Below are 16,292 nucleotides of genomic sequence, written 5' to 3'. Positions count from 1 at the left end.
TGAGGTTCATTATATGCCATATTCTTGAAAAGAAAACTCTCCTTAAGTTAATTTGTGAAATTAATGTGGTCTCAATGAAAATTCCAACAGTTTATTTTAGAGCTGCACAAGGTGATTCTATAGTTAATACAGAAAAATAAACAAAAAGACAATGGCAGAAAAGATCCGAAAGAGAAGAAAAACAGGGACAGACTAACACTGCCAAATGCTGAAGCATTACAAAATCTCATTCACCAAAACACTGTGGTAGCGGCATGTGAGAAACCAGAAAAACAGGACAAAAGACAAAGTCTAAAAACAGACCTAAACATATGCAGTAAATTTTTAAAATACTCTCATCATTAAAAATAACCCACCAAAAAAATCCCTTGGAAAGTATGCTATTGTGTTAATTTTATCAATCAAAATTTAAAATGATCCCTACTGACTCTGTTACAGGTGATTAAGAAAAAAATTTTTTTTTATTACTAGAGACCTAAAAAACTGAAAAAGCAAAGACTTACCCAAAAACCCTCTGCCTATTTTATATGTCTGATACGACTAAGTGATACAATGCGTATTAAAATGCTTTCTATATAAATGCAAGATGTTTTATTATCATTAATGACAGTAAGTGATGTCAGAGTTGGGAACAGTTTGCTTTAGAACGTCACAAGAATTCAGGAAATGTTAGCAGAGTAACAGTGAAAGTTGGGTTTTGAACATCAGTGCTAGGGTGTCCAGAATTTGATTTTATTTTTTAAGGTAGGAAGCTGAGAGACTTTTAGACAGCAAATTTTAATCGAAGGAATGTAAATATTAAATTAATATGGACTCAACATTGTCCCTTTAAAAGGTTACAAGGATCAAGGAATCCTGTATTTAATAAGGATTAAAGTAGACAAGCATCTGTGCTCCTCCCACCCAGGTTTTTATATATACTTCTAAATTGGTTTTTCTGTCCTCTCCTGGGGACCTTACTTGCTAGCATACAGATACTCGCATCCTAGAATAACTGAGTTTCCTACTTTGACTTGTGAGTCAAAGTACTTTTGAACAACTTCCCTAAACCACATCACAAATAAATCTGGAAATTATAGAGACCATTACTTTTTTTCTCATTTCCTCCTACTGTTTTAGAGTTTTTTTAAGTTACAAAATGTTTGCTTTTTATAACAAAACAAGCAGTAAAATGTTAATAATCTCTTTCCCCTGCCTTCCTTCTCTACTCCCACCTACTCAAGGACATTGATCCAGTAACTTTTGCCTCTTTCCTGAGTCTCCTGATTTTTCTCATTCTTAGATCATTCCCATAGGCATAAAAGTTTCTTTCTCCTATCTTAAAAAAATCTCCTCTTGACCCAATTTCTCACTCCAACTTCCTCCTCACTTTTTTCTTCCTCTTTACAACAAAACTTGAAAAAGTTGTTTACATTTGCTGTCCTCAATTTATTTCCTGCCATTCTCTCTTGAAAGCAAGTTCTACTGCCAGCATACCTCACCAAACCACTCTGATCAAGGACACAGTGACCTCCACATCACTAAATCCAAGGGTCATTTTTTTTTTATCTATCATCTACCATTACCTATCAGCAGTATTTGACACTGTTATCACACAGTCCTCCTGGAAACACTTAACCTCACTTGGTTTACAGACATTACAGAAACACTAGTTTCTCCACTACTTTTTCAACTGTTCATTCTCTTTTACAGATTCCAATCTCTAAATGCTGGAGTGCTCCAAACTCTTCTTTTCCATCTATATTCACTTCCAACGTGATATTATTTATGGCTTTAAATACCTGTACGTTGGCACTCCCAAATTTATATCTATGTCTAGGCTTCTCCTTTAACTCCAGAGTCGTGTATACCTAACTACTTGAGTTGGACACCTAATAGGCAACTCTCTGCTACTGACTTTGCCCTACTTCAGCGCAGCAGCCAGTGAGATTTTATTAAAATGCAAGCCATTTCAGGTTGTTTGTCACCTCACTTACATTAAAAGCTAAAATCCTTATTACGACTTGTAAATTCCTATACTACAGCCCTTCACATCCACCTCAACAGCTCTCTGACGTCATCCTCTTCCTCCCTGCTTCAGCCACAAAGGTCTCTCCAGGTCCCTCAAAAATCCAGGCATGCTTTTACCCCCAAGGTCTTTGTGGCTCCCTCTGCTGTATGTGCTCTTCCCTCAAAAGGTTAGTTCCCTCATTTCATTCAGTTTTTTTCCCTCAAAAGTAACTTTCTCAGTAGGCCTTTCCTAACCATCTTACCTAAAATGTCATCATTTCCCCTCCAAAACTTCACATTCCTCTTCCCTGCTTTTTCTCCCATGTTGTTGTTGTCCTTGAGTCAGTTCCAACTCATAGTGACCCTACGTACTACAGAACAAAACACTGCATGATCCTGTGCCATCTTCACAATGTTGCTATGCTTGAGCCCACTGTTGCAGCCACTGTGTCGTCCATCTCTTTGAAGATCTTCCTCTTTTTCACTGACCCTCTACTTTACTAAGTATGATGTCCTTCTCCAGGGACTGGTCCCTACTGATAACATATTCCAAGTATGTGAGACTAAGTCTCACCATCTTTGCTTCTAAGGAGCATTCTGGCTGTATTTCTTCCAAGACAGATTTGTTCATTCTTCTGGCTGTCCATGGTATAGTCAACATTCTTTGCCAACACCATAATTCAAAGGCATCAATTCTTTTTTGGTCTTCCTTTTTCATTGTCCAGCTTTCACGGGCATATGAGGCAAGTGAAAATACCATTGGCTTGGGTCTGGAGAATCTTAGTCCTTAAAGGGGCATCTTTGCTTTTTAACACTTTAAAGAGATCTTCTGCAGCAGATTTACCTGATGCAACGTACCATGTGATTGACTGTGGATCCAAGTAAAATGAAATCCTTGACAACTTCAATCTTTTCTCGGTTTATTATGATGTTGCTTATTGGTCCAGCTGTGAGGATTTTTGTTCATGTTCAGCTGTAATCCATACTGAAGGCTGTAGTCTTTGATACGTCACCAGTAAGTGCTTCAAGTCCTCTTCATTCTAGGCAACCAAGGTTGTGTGGCCTGCATATCGCAGGTTGTTAATGAGTCTTCCTCCAATCTTGACGCCTTATTCTTTTTCATACAGTCCATCCTCTTGGATCATTTGCTCAGCATACAGACTAAGTAAGTATGGTGAAAGGGTACAACTGTGACACACAGCTTTCCTGACTTTAAACCACATTGTAACACCTTGATATGTTAGAACGACTGCCTCTTGGTCTATGAACAGGTTCCCCATGAGCACAATTGTTCTGGAATTCCCATTCTTGGCAATGTTACTCTTAATTTGTTATGATCCTCACAGTCAAATGCCTTTGCATAGTCAATAAAACACAAGTAAACATCTTTCTGGTATTCTCCACTTTCAGCCAAGATCCACCTGACATCAGCAATGATATCCCTTGGTTCCACATCCTCTTCTGAGTCTGGCTTGAATTTCTGGCAGTTTCCTGTTGATGTGCTGCTGCAACCACTTTTGAATGATCTTCAGCAAAATTTTACTTGTGTGTGACATTAGAACTAGCTAATATTCTATATAACCAAAACCAAACTCATTGCCATCGAGTTGATTCTGACTCATAGCAACCCTACAGGACAGAGTAGAACTGCCCCATAGGGAATCCAAGGAGCGGCTGGTGGATTCAAACTGGTGACCTTTTGGTTAGCAGATGCAGCTCTTAACTACTGCACCACCAGGACTACAATACTCTATACAGTTTACTTATTTATCTTGTTTAAAGCCCGTGTCCCCAGTAAAACAGAAGTTCTAGGAGGTCTGAAATTTTCATTTGATATATCCCATTGTTATGTGCCATCGAGCCGATTCTGACTCCTAGTGACCCTATAGGAGTGAATTATGGTATTGACAAAGAATACTGAATATACCACGGACTGCCAGAAGAACAAACCAATCTGTCTTGGAAGAAGTACAGCCGGAATGCTTCTTAGAAGCAAGGATGGTGAGATTTCATCTCACATACTTTGGATGTGTTTGGCGAAGCCATCATGTGTTATTTATATATTCAACAGTATATTATTTATACATTCAACTATTTCATTTGAAAATAAATGAGATTCACCAATCAATTACAAAGTATCTGGCAAATATAAAACAGTCATAGCACAGCTGAAGGGGTTGAGGTGTGGGTTCAAATTCTAACAGCAATCTCTTGGCTCTGTAACCTTGAGTGTTTCTTGGAACCTCTCAGAGCCTGTTTCTTCATCTAACCATCTACATCGCAGGGGTGTTACAGAGTTTAGAAAGAACATATTCAAAATCCTAAAACACAGTAAGAACTCAATAAATATACATATCCTTCTCACTGCAGAACTAGGAACATGGATCAAGATTCTTGGTGTGCTTAAAAATTATCAATATCCAAGCTTACTATATCTGATTGTACTTATTTTTCAACTTTTTAAAACTGTTATACTAATCAACAGTATCATTATATGCCTAAATTTATCTCTGCCCTTCCAACATATACACTTGCTTATTTTATTTCCTTTCTAAAGATATCAATGCCCCTTTAGCCTTACTTCCTTTTTCCTTCTATTCCCCCATAGGTAGGAAACACTGGTGGCGTAGTGGTTAAGTGCTACGGCTGCCAACCTAAAAGCTGGCAGTTCAACTCTGTCCTATAGGGTTACTATGAATCGGAATCGACTCGACGGCAATGGGGTTTTCCCCATACGTAATCTATGCTTCAACCACATTGATATGTTGCCTGTATTCACCAAACTTTCTCAAACCTCCATTAATGAGTACAGGTAAGTTCTTTAAGCCTGTAACCTTGTCCCCCTCCAGTCTTCCTCCACTGGACAAAGCAATGCTCAGGTGCAACCACCTCTAGGAAGCCTTCACACACACACACACACACACACTTTTTGTATTCCATACCTTTCGAGACTGGTTCTTATTCATCTTAGTATCCCTAACATCTACTAGCATATACCCAGACCCAACCCAGTGTGTCGCAAATAATAAACGCTTTCAGGATTTCAATAATGCCATAACATAAAACATAACAAAACTCCTCAATCTTTAATAGTTATTCCGAAAGCTGAGATTCAGAAGGATTCTTTTAAGCAATTCTGTAAGCAATCATTTTGATATGTATTTTTTATTTCATTTTTTTAATGACTAATGATGCGATTTGAAGTATAATTCTCAGCTATCTCTCAATGAAAGAAACCTGCTTTCATTGATAAGTGATTCTATAAGCAACCCTGCAACGCAGTGGTTAAAAGCATGAGTTTAGAAACAGACTGGCAAGGTTGGAATATTGGCTTCATCACTTATTAGCTCTATGATCCTAGGTAAGTCACTTAATCACAATGAGCCTCCGTTTCATCATCGTAAAGTGGGGATGGTAACATTACTAGTGTCACAGAACTACTGTTAAAATAATCCATATAAAGCACTGTGTAAGCACTCGGTAGGAACCCTGGTTGCCCCATGGTTAAGTTCTGGGCTGTTAACCAAAAGGTCAGTGGTTGGAACTTACCAGCTACTCTGAGGGAGAAAGATGTGGCAGTCTGCTTCCGTAAAGATTACAGCCTTGGAAACCCTATGCAGCAGTCCTACTCTGAGTCGGAATTGACTCAACAGCAATGGGTTTGAGTTTTTTTTTGGAAGCCCTCAGTGTTTTCAAACTGTGCTCCTTAGAGTTCTACTCTGAGTCGGAATTGACTCAACAGCAATGGGTTTGAGTTTTTTTTTTGGAAGCCCTCAGTGTTTTCAAACTGTGCTCCTTAGAGTGCTGGAAACTCTTTAGCCACTGAAAAACAGAACCTTAGGCCTCTTCTGGCGCCCCCCCCCATCAAAGATTTCACCCTGAATATTCTTTTATTTATTTTGCAAATTGAACTTTCAAGTAGGATATTTTAAAAAACAAAGGATTCCTTGGTCTAAAAGAATAGCACTCATCCAATGCTTGTTATTAACATCTCCCTCTGCAGAGAGTCATTTACTAAATTCAATTACTTTGCTGGCATTCACAGTTAATTTAGTCTTACTCTGTATCTCACAGAAAGGGAAATGTTTACAACACAATCATCTCATGGTAAAAACTGAGGATACAGAATTTTTGGCTGATGCTGAAAACAGATGTTTCTTCAGGTGAGGTACATTAATTTGTCTACACTGAAGTAGTCTTGAATATCAACCCTACCAATAACCAAATTAAGTACAAATATATATTCTATAGTTAATAATTTTCAATTATTTCAATATTTAAAAACAGGAAATTGATATAAAAATAAAACAATTATTTCAATATTTAAAAGCAGAAAATTGATATAAATATCGAATTTTCAAACATTTGAAATATACTAAAATGAGACCCAGGTTGATCATCACCATATTCCTTGCAGGACTGTTGCAAAGTTTGTCAAGAATACATTCAAAGTTCCTAAAATATAGTAGAAGCTTAATAAATACAGCTTTCCTTCATCTCCATCACCTCTATTCTGTCATCCAAAGAGCCTACCTCCCACCCCCTTCAATACCCTTGTGATCTTTTCACTCACTCAACCAACCATGTTGCATTTCTCTCACTACATTACTTTTGTCTCCAGGCCTCAGTCCAATTCAACTTAATTAACATTTGGGAATATTTTTTATATTTATATTCATTATATGCCTGGCACCTTATTGGAGCCCTAGTGGTGCACATAGGGTCGCTAAGGGTCAGAATCGACTCAAAGGCAGTGGGTTAGTGGGTTTGTGGGTTAGTGGTGCACTGGTTAAAAGTTTGGCTGCTAACCAAAAGGTCAGCAGTTCGAATCCATCAGCGGCTCCTTGGAAGCCCTATGCGACAGTTCTATGCTGCTGCCCTCAGGGTCACTGTGAGTCAAAATCGACTCAAGGGCAATGGATTTGGTTCTTTTGTTTTTGGCACCTTATTAATATAAGGTTAATACTAATTTATATACTTTACATACGATGTGGCCCTTGCCTCTGCTTACAAACTGCTTAGAAACTGTTAAATTCATCCGTCTATGATTCTAGGCTGATACCTCTTTGTAGTTATATTTTCTCAAGTCTTCAATCCTAACTCCCCCATTCTCACTCAAGAACAATCTTATCTCTTACACTTCCGAGGTTTTCCAGGTAAAATTCACCAACCATCCTTTCAGAAGCATGTATCTGTCTTTGCATTTATCCTTTTTTTCTCGTCTTCTCAGAAGAGGAAGTATGACTCTTCTCCAAAGATTAATCTTTCACTTCTTAATACCATTCCATCTAGCCTTCCAAAGGGACTTACACCCACACACATGCCATCTCTCTCTAGGGTCTTTAATTATCCCCTTACAAATGCCTGTTTCTCTTCTAATTTGGAGCATCATCAGTTTGCCTTTGCTTAAACAAAAATGTACAAGTCAAATATATTATTTTGATCTTAGTGTATCTAATTATCATCCTATTTCTAGCCTTCTCAATATCAAAGATCAAAAACTAAGTGATCTACTCCCATGGCCTCCATTTTCTAAATACCCATTGGCCTGTTTGTTAACCTCTAGTAATTTAGTTTCTGCCCCACAAAATTACTGCAACTCTGGTGGTGTCGTGGTTAAGAGCTATGGCTGCTAACCAAAAACCTGGCAGTCTGAATCCCCAAGGTGCCCCTCGGAAACTGGATGGGGCAGTTCTACTCTGTCCTATAGGGTCACTATGAGTCAGAATTGACTCAATGGCAGTGGGTTTAATGGGATACTTTCTAAGGTGACCCATAATCTCCTAGACAAATCCAGTGCTCTCTCAAGCCTTGTCTTTGACCACTAAAAAAACACTTGCTGTCACTAACCACTGTGACAACAGAGGCTAAACACAAATGTTATCTTCTACGTGAAACCTCCAATTGTCTATGACTTCCCATTGATAATACGCTACTTAGGCTTTGAGTGCTTTAAGGACAGAGATTATGATTTCTTCATGTCAGGTACCAGGTACTACTCTGCTTAGCCCACCGGAAAACCTGTTCAAATGTTTGCTGAAATCAGTTCAATTAACCCCTGGGCTTTCTGGCAATTCTGTTCGTTTCTATGACACTACACTATCTTAGATTTTCTTTCCTAGCATTTCTGATTGATGTAGTCTCTATGAAGTGATTTCAGTCCTACCAAATGCATTTACTTAACATTTCAAATTCAGTCAAATCTTGACACATCTTCCTTAATATATCCTCTAAGATGTGATTTCACATTTAAATCCTTGAAAAATTCAGTTAATTTTCTTAAAATATTGTAAATTATTGTTTAAAAACTTTTTTTTTAACTACTTGTATAAAATAAAGATATAAAACCCAATTTTGCACTACCATAGAGCATATCAGTGTCCTCCTTGAAGTCTCTGACCTAAAGTATACTAAGAAAACAATAACTTGGGTCCCTATTTATACCATGTTTATCCCTATCAGTAGAACTGGGAACTGTGGTCATTTCTGACAAACGTCTATTCATCTCAGAGATAACACAGATCTTTGTAACACATTTCTCCCTTATTTCCAGGGATCTTATTTCAAAGTATACTGCACACTTCACCTAACAGCTTTCAAATTCACCTAGCTCCTTCAAAATTTCTTTGATTAAACTATATATATATGCATTTTTTTCATTTTTCACAAACCATATCCCTAAAGTGATTTTTAAGAATCAAAAAAAGGCAGTGTCAACTGTCATTCAACTATAACTTCGAGAACATAAAACTGTGTTCTGCCTGAAATAATCTGCTGCAATCCAAAACCAATCTGAACTAGAAATTTTTATATTTGTTATTTCATATTCCTTTGTATCTCATTTAGGTGGGCAGAGCTATTCTGCATCAAATTTTGCCTTTGAAGATAAAAGTATCACAAATATTTTCCAAAAAGTCGTATTTTAATCTAACTGCATATATGAATATGGAGTAACTAGCACACTCATACTGCTAACAGAAGCATAAACCGACTAAACAAATTTGGCAAATCACATGACAGTATTGCTAAAACTGAACATACGTACACCTATGACCACCTATGCCACTCCTAGGAATATTCAACAGAGATGTGTGTACAAAACCAAAAAACCAAACCCTATAGAACAGAGTAGAACCACCCCATGGAGTTTCCAAGGAGTGCCTGGTGGATTTGAACTGCTGGCCTTTTGGTTAGCAGCCACAGCACTTAACCACTACGCCATCGGCGTTTCCAGCATGTACACATGCACCAAAAGACACACACAGAAATGTTCACATCACCACTATTCATAATAGCTCAGAGCTGAAAACAACCAAAATGTCTGTCAATAGTACTATATTCATGTATTGGAATCAACAACAATGAGAACTAATGAACTACTACTGCATGGAACAACACACACTAGTCTCAGAGACTTGTGTCATAAGAGAACAAATACTATTTCATCCCACTTACATTGAGTTCAAAAAACTGGCAAAACTAATCTATGGTTTCAGAAGGCAGGTCAATGGTTACCTCTGGGAGATTGGAAAACCAACCAAACCAAACTTGTTGCTGTTGAGTCGATTCCGACTCATGGTGACCCTACAGGACAGAGTAGAACTGCCCCATAGTTTCCAAGGAGCACCTGGTGGATTCAAACTGCCGACCTTTTGGTTAGCAGCCACAGCACTTAACCACTATGCCATCAGGATTTCCGGGAGGTTAGAAAGGGAGTGGTAATTGGAGGAAGCATGAGGGGAGCTTCTGGGGGTGCTGATAACATTCTATTTCTTGACCTGGGTGGTAGTTTCAGAGGCCTGTTTATATTTTGTTAAAACAGAAAAAACAACCCTTAAGAGTAAATGCCACTCCCCGCCCCCCTCCCCCGCCAAAGGCAAGCACCTTATGAACTTAGGGTCTCTGAAAGAAATCCAGTAACTCTAATTTCAACACAGACATTAAGGAGAACTAACAATGTATTCATATATTTGGATATATAGTAAATTAACTAAACCATAGAACCTCTGAAGTATTCTCTAATACTATGAAACCTCAGGCTACTGAGTTTCCCTGTACCTTGGTTTCTTCACCTGTAAAACAGACTAAATAAATGCTCCAAACCTATAATCCTAAATTCCTAGATTTGTCTTAGATAAAGTTAGTCAATCCCTTGAATCGAATAAATTTTTTTAATGAATAAATATTCAATGGCATTTTTGTAGATAATCATCGTAAAGGTAAAATCGTAACAGGAAAAAACATAGAGAAATATACTGAATTACTGTCAGCTAATTCTATGAAAAACAGAATTTTTAATTTCATCTGTGATAAAACACAAAATTTTATGATGAACATTATACAGTATATTTGAAAATTTGACTTCTTTCCCCTTTGTTATAAAAGAACAAGATTAGCAGTTATCTTTCAGAAGCACAGCCATCAATTTCCAATAGAATAAAATTTAATACACTTTCAACTGCTGTTGCTTAGTCAGATGAACTAAACTGAAATGACAGAAAACATATTTTCCCTCAAGTTTCAAATTACATCCCTCTGTAGCAATAACAATGTTTAAGACTACTGATTCACAATATTTTAAAGTATAGCAGAAAACAGTATTTGCTTGATTAACTTCACTTAATAATGCCAATTATAACAATCACCATTACTGGACAGCTATTTGATAAATAGTTACTGAGAACCAGAAGCCTCATTAAGATAAGTTTAATACCAGGTTGCCTACAAGCTAATACTGAAGAGTGCTCCTGCCCTGAGAATATCAAGACTAGAAGATTTTTGTATTCTGCACCACCACCAAAACTTAAGCATTTAATGCTATATTAGAGTTGTTTTTCTCAAATCTTTGTATCTACTGTAATCTGAAAATATTCACAAATAAACTTTCAAACACTAAAGGGCATTGTTAAAAAGTAACATCACTTCAGCGACCAGTTTTTTCCATTACAAAACTTAACATAAATATGAAGCTTACTCCTTCCTCTCAAAACACACACTATAAAGTATGTCATCATGTGGTGTCCTGATGGAGGCACCTAGCACTCAGATAAAAGCAGTCCCTACTTTGTGAAGTGTTTGTCTGGGTATAGTGTGCAAAACTTGATTTCTGGACTTCTTCCCCTCATCTTCCTTATCTCAGGGAATCACAACACAACCACCTCGCTCTTCAATCTAGGACACCTGGAGTTCATTTTTTACATCTTTCTTCTTCCCCTCCTCCCCCCACCCATTATGAGCTGCCAATTTATTTGTATAAATTCCTTCTAATGGCCACCATCATGTCTTACCGGGTAAACTGCAATATCACAATACCTGTTTCCACTCATGCTTTTCTTCAATTCATTCTCAAAGTGGTGTTTTTAAAATTTGAATTAATGCCTATTACAACTCTGCTTCAAACTTTTCAGTGACTTTGCTATTTTCCTACTAGAACTCCAAACTTTTTAACTAACCTGTCCTCTGCCTACCTCTCTGATTTCATCTTGCATGGTTTTCCTCTTTATCAGTAAGTTCCTGCCCCCCTGGACTTTTTCCATTTCTTCCAACATATTAAGTTCTTGCCTCAGCCTTCACTTTTCTCTCTTCCAGGAAACTCTCCCACCCTACCTGTCTGGTTCCTTATTCTTTAGGTTTCAACTACCCGAAATTGGTCTTCTCTGACCACATAGTCTACAATCCTTCCCATTTTTCTCATGTAGCACTCTGTGCTTTTCCTTCATTTTACATTTGTTCATTTACTTGGTCATTATCTGTCTCCAGTACCAGACTGCAGGTTCCATGAAGGCAGGGATGATGGATAGTATGCACTTAATAAACCTGTTTAATGAACGAATGAATGTGAATGAACTGGAGTCCAGACAATAAATTACAACTCAAAGTAGCTCTCCCTTCTCTGTACCTCCCATTGCCACTTAATCGGCTTTGCAACTCTGCTTCTAAATGGAGAAGCAAAAATGTTCCTGAAAATTTAAAGGCGATGGAATACAATAAAGGGAACATCAGGAAGTTGCACATATGTCAAACAAGGAAGACAAATAATAATGCTATTATCTCAAGGGAAGGAGAAATCCCTGAGGACTACAATGACAAGAGACCATTTTCTTCACAGGCGTTCTTCAGTGTACTCAGTTGCATTAGACAAAGGTTTGAATAGTTCCTAACAATACTTTCAAGTTAAAATTCTATGATTTCATTAATCTTGTCTTGTCATGGGCTTCTTCCATTTACAGCACTGCATTCTTACTGTTGATTCACACCTGCCCGCTTGAGGTTCTACTTCTAAAAATGCTCCTTTCACATAAGGCCAACTATTTCACTATTTGTCCTAAAGTTTCTGCTTCCTTACACTCAAAAAACAAATATAATTTTTGTATTTCACAGTATAAATACCTTCTCATGGGTCACTTAGAATCACAAAATTATAAATCTGCATGAAACTTTCAAAGTAGAAAACTAAGGCTCACAGAGGTTAAGAAACTTGGCGATAGTTACACAGGTGGTTAAGGGACAAAGTCCTGATTCTCTGCAGCCTACACAGCCCTTCCATTCTAGAAGACTTCTCAAGGAGCCTCCACCACCGCCTCAGGGTATTCTATTTTTCCTCTCTCTTAACTACTAATTCTTAACAAGTCAGAAGATGGTAGTTATACACCAGCAGTGTTCATCTCTAAGGCTATTTCCTATGCCCTTCGGACATCGCCTTCTCCTGTTGATCAATCAATCACAAGGCTTTTGTTTTTAGTTTATTTTTTCCACTCTACAATATCTGCTTTTTCCTTGAAACGTTCAGGGATGACAAGATACCTTAACCAAATCTGGAAATCAACTACTTTTCTTTCCAGTGCATCTTCATGTCTCTATTATACGGTTTATAGTTTACAGGAAACTCTCTGAGGATTGAAACCTGTCAATACTTTGTAGTACACAGTACTTAATGCAAATTGTTAAACAGAAGCAGAAATAGAAAAATCTTGAAAGAGAACATGTTACAGGGTTAACTTGCTTGGAGCAATAGATGTTTTTCATTTAACAAGTATTTATCAAATACATTTCTATCATACGTAAGGTTCTGTGCTGCCTGCTGTTGGCAAGGAGTTGCATTTAAAATGAATTTCTGTAAATACCACAAAAGGGAAGAAACACCATAATCAACTTTGGCATAGGAAAAGTAAAAAAAAATGTGGAATCACCCAGTAAATTCATCTTCTGTGTACATGCAAGTGTGTGTAGATTCAACGATTCTTTTAAAAGTACCTGTACGATTATATACAGAGTTATATAGAGGGCAACATTACACAAGATAACCCCTCTTCTGTTAAAGATCATGGTTCATTCAGTGTAACTACAGAGTTTAGAATCGGAAAAAAGGAAAGGTGGAAAGCAGCATGCAAAACTGAGAAACTAAATTGTGATAGTGGTTTTATTAATAAAGATAAAACTTTATTTCATAGGGAGAATTTTGAGGCATAAGTATTTCACATAAATGGATAGAACTCATAACAGTGTCAAATCCCCAGGCTTTCAGGAAAGCTAACTGTGTAGCATTGTTTAATATCACAATTTAGAAAAAAAAATCCTTGCCTACTTTGTTCTGAAAGTTTTATTTAAAAAAAAAAAAAAAAAGGCAAAACAACCACCCTCCCCCCTTCCCCTCCCCCGCCAAAACACCACCAACAGAAACCACCCAGAACTGCCGGCTACGACAGGCCAGTGAGACACTAGCTTTCTGGGCCCTGCTTGGCTTTGGGATGGATGTCGGCGGAGAGAGCCCCGGAACCACCCATTGCGTCCCACACCCAGAGGCAGCCGGACACGGACGGGGGCTGGGGGGTCCGGGCCCGCTGCAGACTGGGAGGCCCTGGGGGCGGGGGATCACGGGGCAGACAGCGCGGTCGAAACCCCAGAGGCAGGGCCTGGGAAAGCGCCGGCGGAGTCCCGGGCTCGGGGGCACCAGGCGCTCGCGCGGGACGCCCTGTCATGAGTCACGGAGGCGAGAACGCCGGGGGCGGCCGGGGGACACGCTGCAGGATGGAGGGAAGCCCGACCCCGGAGGCGGCCGAGCAGAGGGGAGGCCCCGCGCTGACGCGGGGCGGGGAAAGGGGCGCAGCCCACGGCCCCTCGGACCGCCTCACCCACGGCCTGCCCACCCTGCCCTCGCCCCCTCCGACGCAACAGGCGCGGCGCCCGGGTCCCGACCCGGGGTCTGCGGGATAGGGGGCGGGGGCAGCGGCCCGCAGCCATGACAGGCGCGGGGCGGGCCAAGAGCTGGCTGGGCCGCACGTGCGGGCGGCGCCCCCTCTCCGGCCTCCCCGCGCGCCCGCCGTCCCCGAGCCCCTCACCTCAGGCGGCCGCGCGGCCCGGCTGGCCCCGACCCCCTCCCTCCCACCGAGCGGCGGCGGCGGCGGCGGCACGTACTCACCGCCGCTCGCTGGCTCTCGGGCTTCGCCATGACTGAGGCGCCCCCGCCGCCCCCCGCCTCGACCGAGACTGACACGCGCGGCTGGCCGGGTGGGGGCGGCCTGAGGCGACCACCCGGCTGACAGACCCGCCCCGCCCCTCCCCACCAGTTGAGCAGCGGCCGCTGCCCCGCGGCGCCCCCGGGCTTCCTCCCCACGCCTGGGGCGGCGGGTGGCAGCGGCGGGCGGCGGCAGCACTTACCGGCGGCGCGGCCAGGCCCCCCTGTCAGCGCGGGGTCGGGACGGAGAGGAGGGAGGAGTGCAGGGGCACCGCCTCCCCCGCGCCGCCACGCACCCGCCTGATTGGCCCAGTTCACTCCCCCAGCGCGACCCCACCAGCCCCTGCGAGCGGCACTCCGGCAGCACCGGCGTGACATTTGCATATTTGTGCCCGCGCCGCTGATTGGCCCGGGAGCGGAGGGGCGGCTGTGGCCGCTGCAGCTCCCGCCGCCGCTCCTGTCGCGTCGGGCCACCGGAGAGGGAGGATCCCCCACGCCGCTCCCCTTCCCTCCCGGCCCGGCCCGACCCAGGGCGGAGAGCGGAGGAGGGCGGGGCCACCACCCTGCTCCAACATGGCCCCGCCGCGCTGCGACCCAATCGCTGGTGCGGTTACTTCTGGAGCCCGGGGCGGCCTCGGGGCGGGGAAGGGCTGGGACCGGGCGCCCTCTGGCCGGAGCGCGAGGCAGTGCAGTGTCCCGGGCTCCCCTGGCCGCGCCGCGGCGGCCGCCACGTCAGACCGCGCCCTCCGGCGGCCTCTCCCCTCCGCCCTCCCCGCGGCCCCGCCGCCACGTCAGGCCCCGCAGGCACGCCCGGCAGGCACGCCCGGCCGCCGGCTGACCAGCGGCGGGGTCGGCGCCGAGGTCACTCACACACGGGGCATCTCCGGGTCCGCTGAGGGGCGACCACGGCTTCTAGAGCCTCCCTCCTCAAACGACCGTGGGTTCGGACCTACGTTCTCCTTCCGCACGGAGACCCGAGCGACACGCGCCTGTGCGGGAGAGCCGGGAGCCAGGAGAGCCCGGGCGCGACGATGCAGCGACTCAGGCCAGGTGCTGAGCGCGCTGAGGACCTGCTGTGGCGGAGGCGCAGGCTGCGGAGACCGGGCCCGATCCGGATCCGGAGCGGGCGCGCACCTCCAGCGGGAGGGGGAGAGCCGAGGCTGAGACCTAGTCTTCCCGACCTTCAGCCCACGATCTAAATCACTGCACACTTAGGCAGGGAGGGCAATTACAAACGGAAAGGGGGAGAGGGCGACACTGGCCTGAGAGGGGGTGCATGGGAAAACCACTGGCCTGCGAAGGCGTCGGGACACCTGGGTCCCTCTCATTCTGTCACTAATTAACCGAATGACCTACAGTAAATCATTCTGTATCCCTGGGTTTCCTTATCCCTTCTGTAAAATGAAGTGGCTGAGCACGTTTTCTAAGAGCTTTCCAGTCCTAAACTTCTATGGGTCTCTCAGGCCCTGAGCTGGCTTTATACCTAATTAAATAATGAAAAATCCGTATTAAAATGTGAGATAGACAAAATAACGGAATATATGCATTTCAATCAGCCTACCTTGTACATGTTCAGAACTCTGACCTTATCGAATCCAGTGTGAATGATATTTGGTATTCAACTTACAGCGGTCAGATATCTCTCAAATTTTTGTTTCCCCCAAAGAGTACAGAGCCAGTCTTCCCGTTTTTTGCCTGACACTGGAATGGCGGTATACCTAGTGCCAGCTGCCAACTGATTTCCTTCTTTATATTCCCTATGAAGGCCCTCCGGAGTAGCTCGACACAGCTCTCTTTAGCTGAGACACTGAAGGGGCTGAAAGAAAACTCCCACAGAAAAAGAAGTTAG

General features: G+C 42.5%; 1 protein-coding gene across 9 annotated transcripts in view; it reads right to left on the bottom strand.

The window, feature by feature from the left end:
* CHD9 (chromodomain helicase DNA binding protein 9) overlaps positions 1-16,292 on the bottom strand; it is a 227,689-nt gene that overhangs the window by 150,640 nt on the left and 60,757 nt on the right. For 4 of the 9 annotated variants that reach the window (XM_049864858.1, XM_049864850.1, XM_049864856.1 and 1 more), the window contains exon 1: positions 14,647-14,914. The exons of 1 other annotated variant lie outside the window; for it this stretch is intronic. The gene's annotated coding sequence lies outside the window, so the exon portion shown is untranslated. Of the gene's footprint in view, positions 1-14,407; positions 14,529-14,646; positions 14,915-15,396; positions 15,574-16,292 lie in introns of those variants that run through there. 4 more of the 9 variants (XM_049864853.1, XM_049864854.1, XM_049864863.1 and 1 more) reach the window with 4 other exon arrangements.

Source organism: Elephas maximus, chromosome 21 (assembly GCF_024166365.1).
Source record: "Elephas maximus indicus isolate mEleMax1 chromosome 21, mEleMax1 primary haplotype, whole genome shotgun sequence".
Taxonomy (NCBI): domain Eukaryota; kingdom Metazoa; phylum Chordata; class Mammalia; order Proboscidea; family Elephantidae; genus Elephas; species Elephas maximus.
The sequence above is the reverse complement of the archived record's forward strand: the minus strand, read 5'-3'. Positions and strand labels throughout refer to the sequence as shown.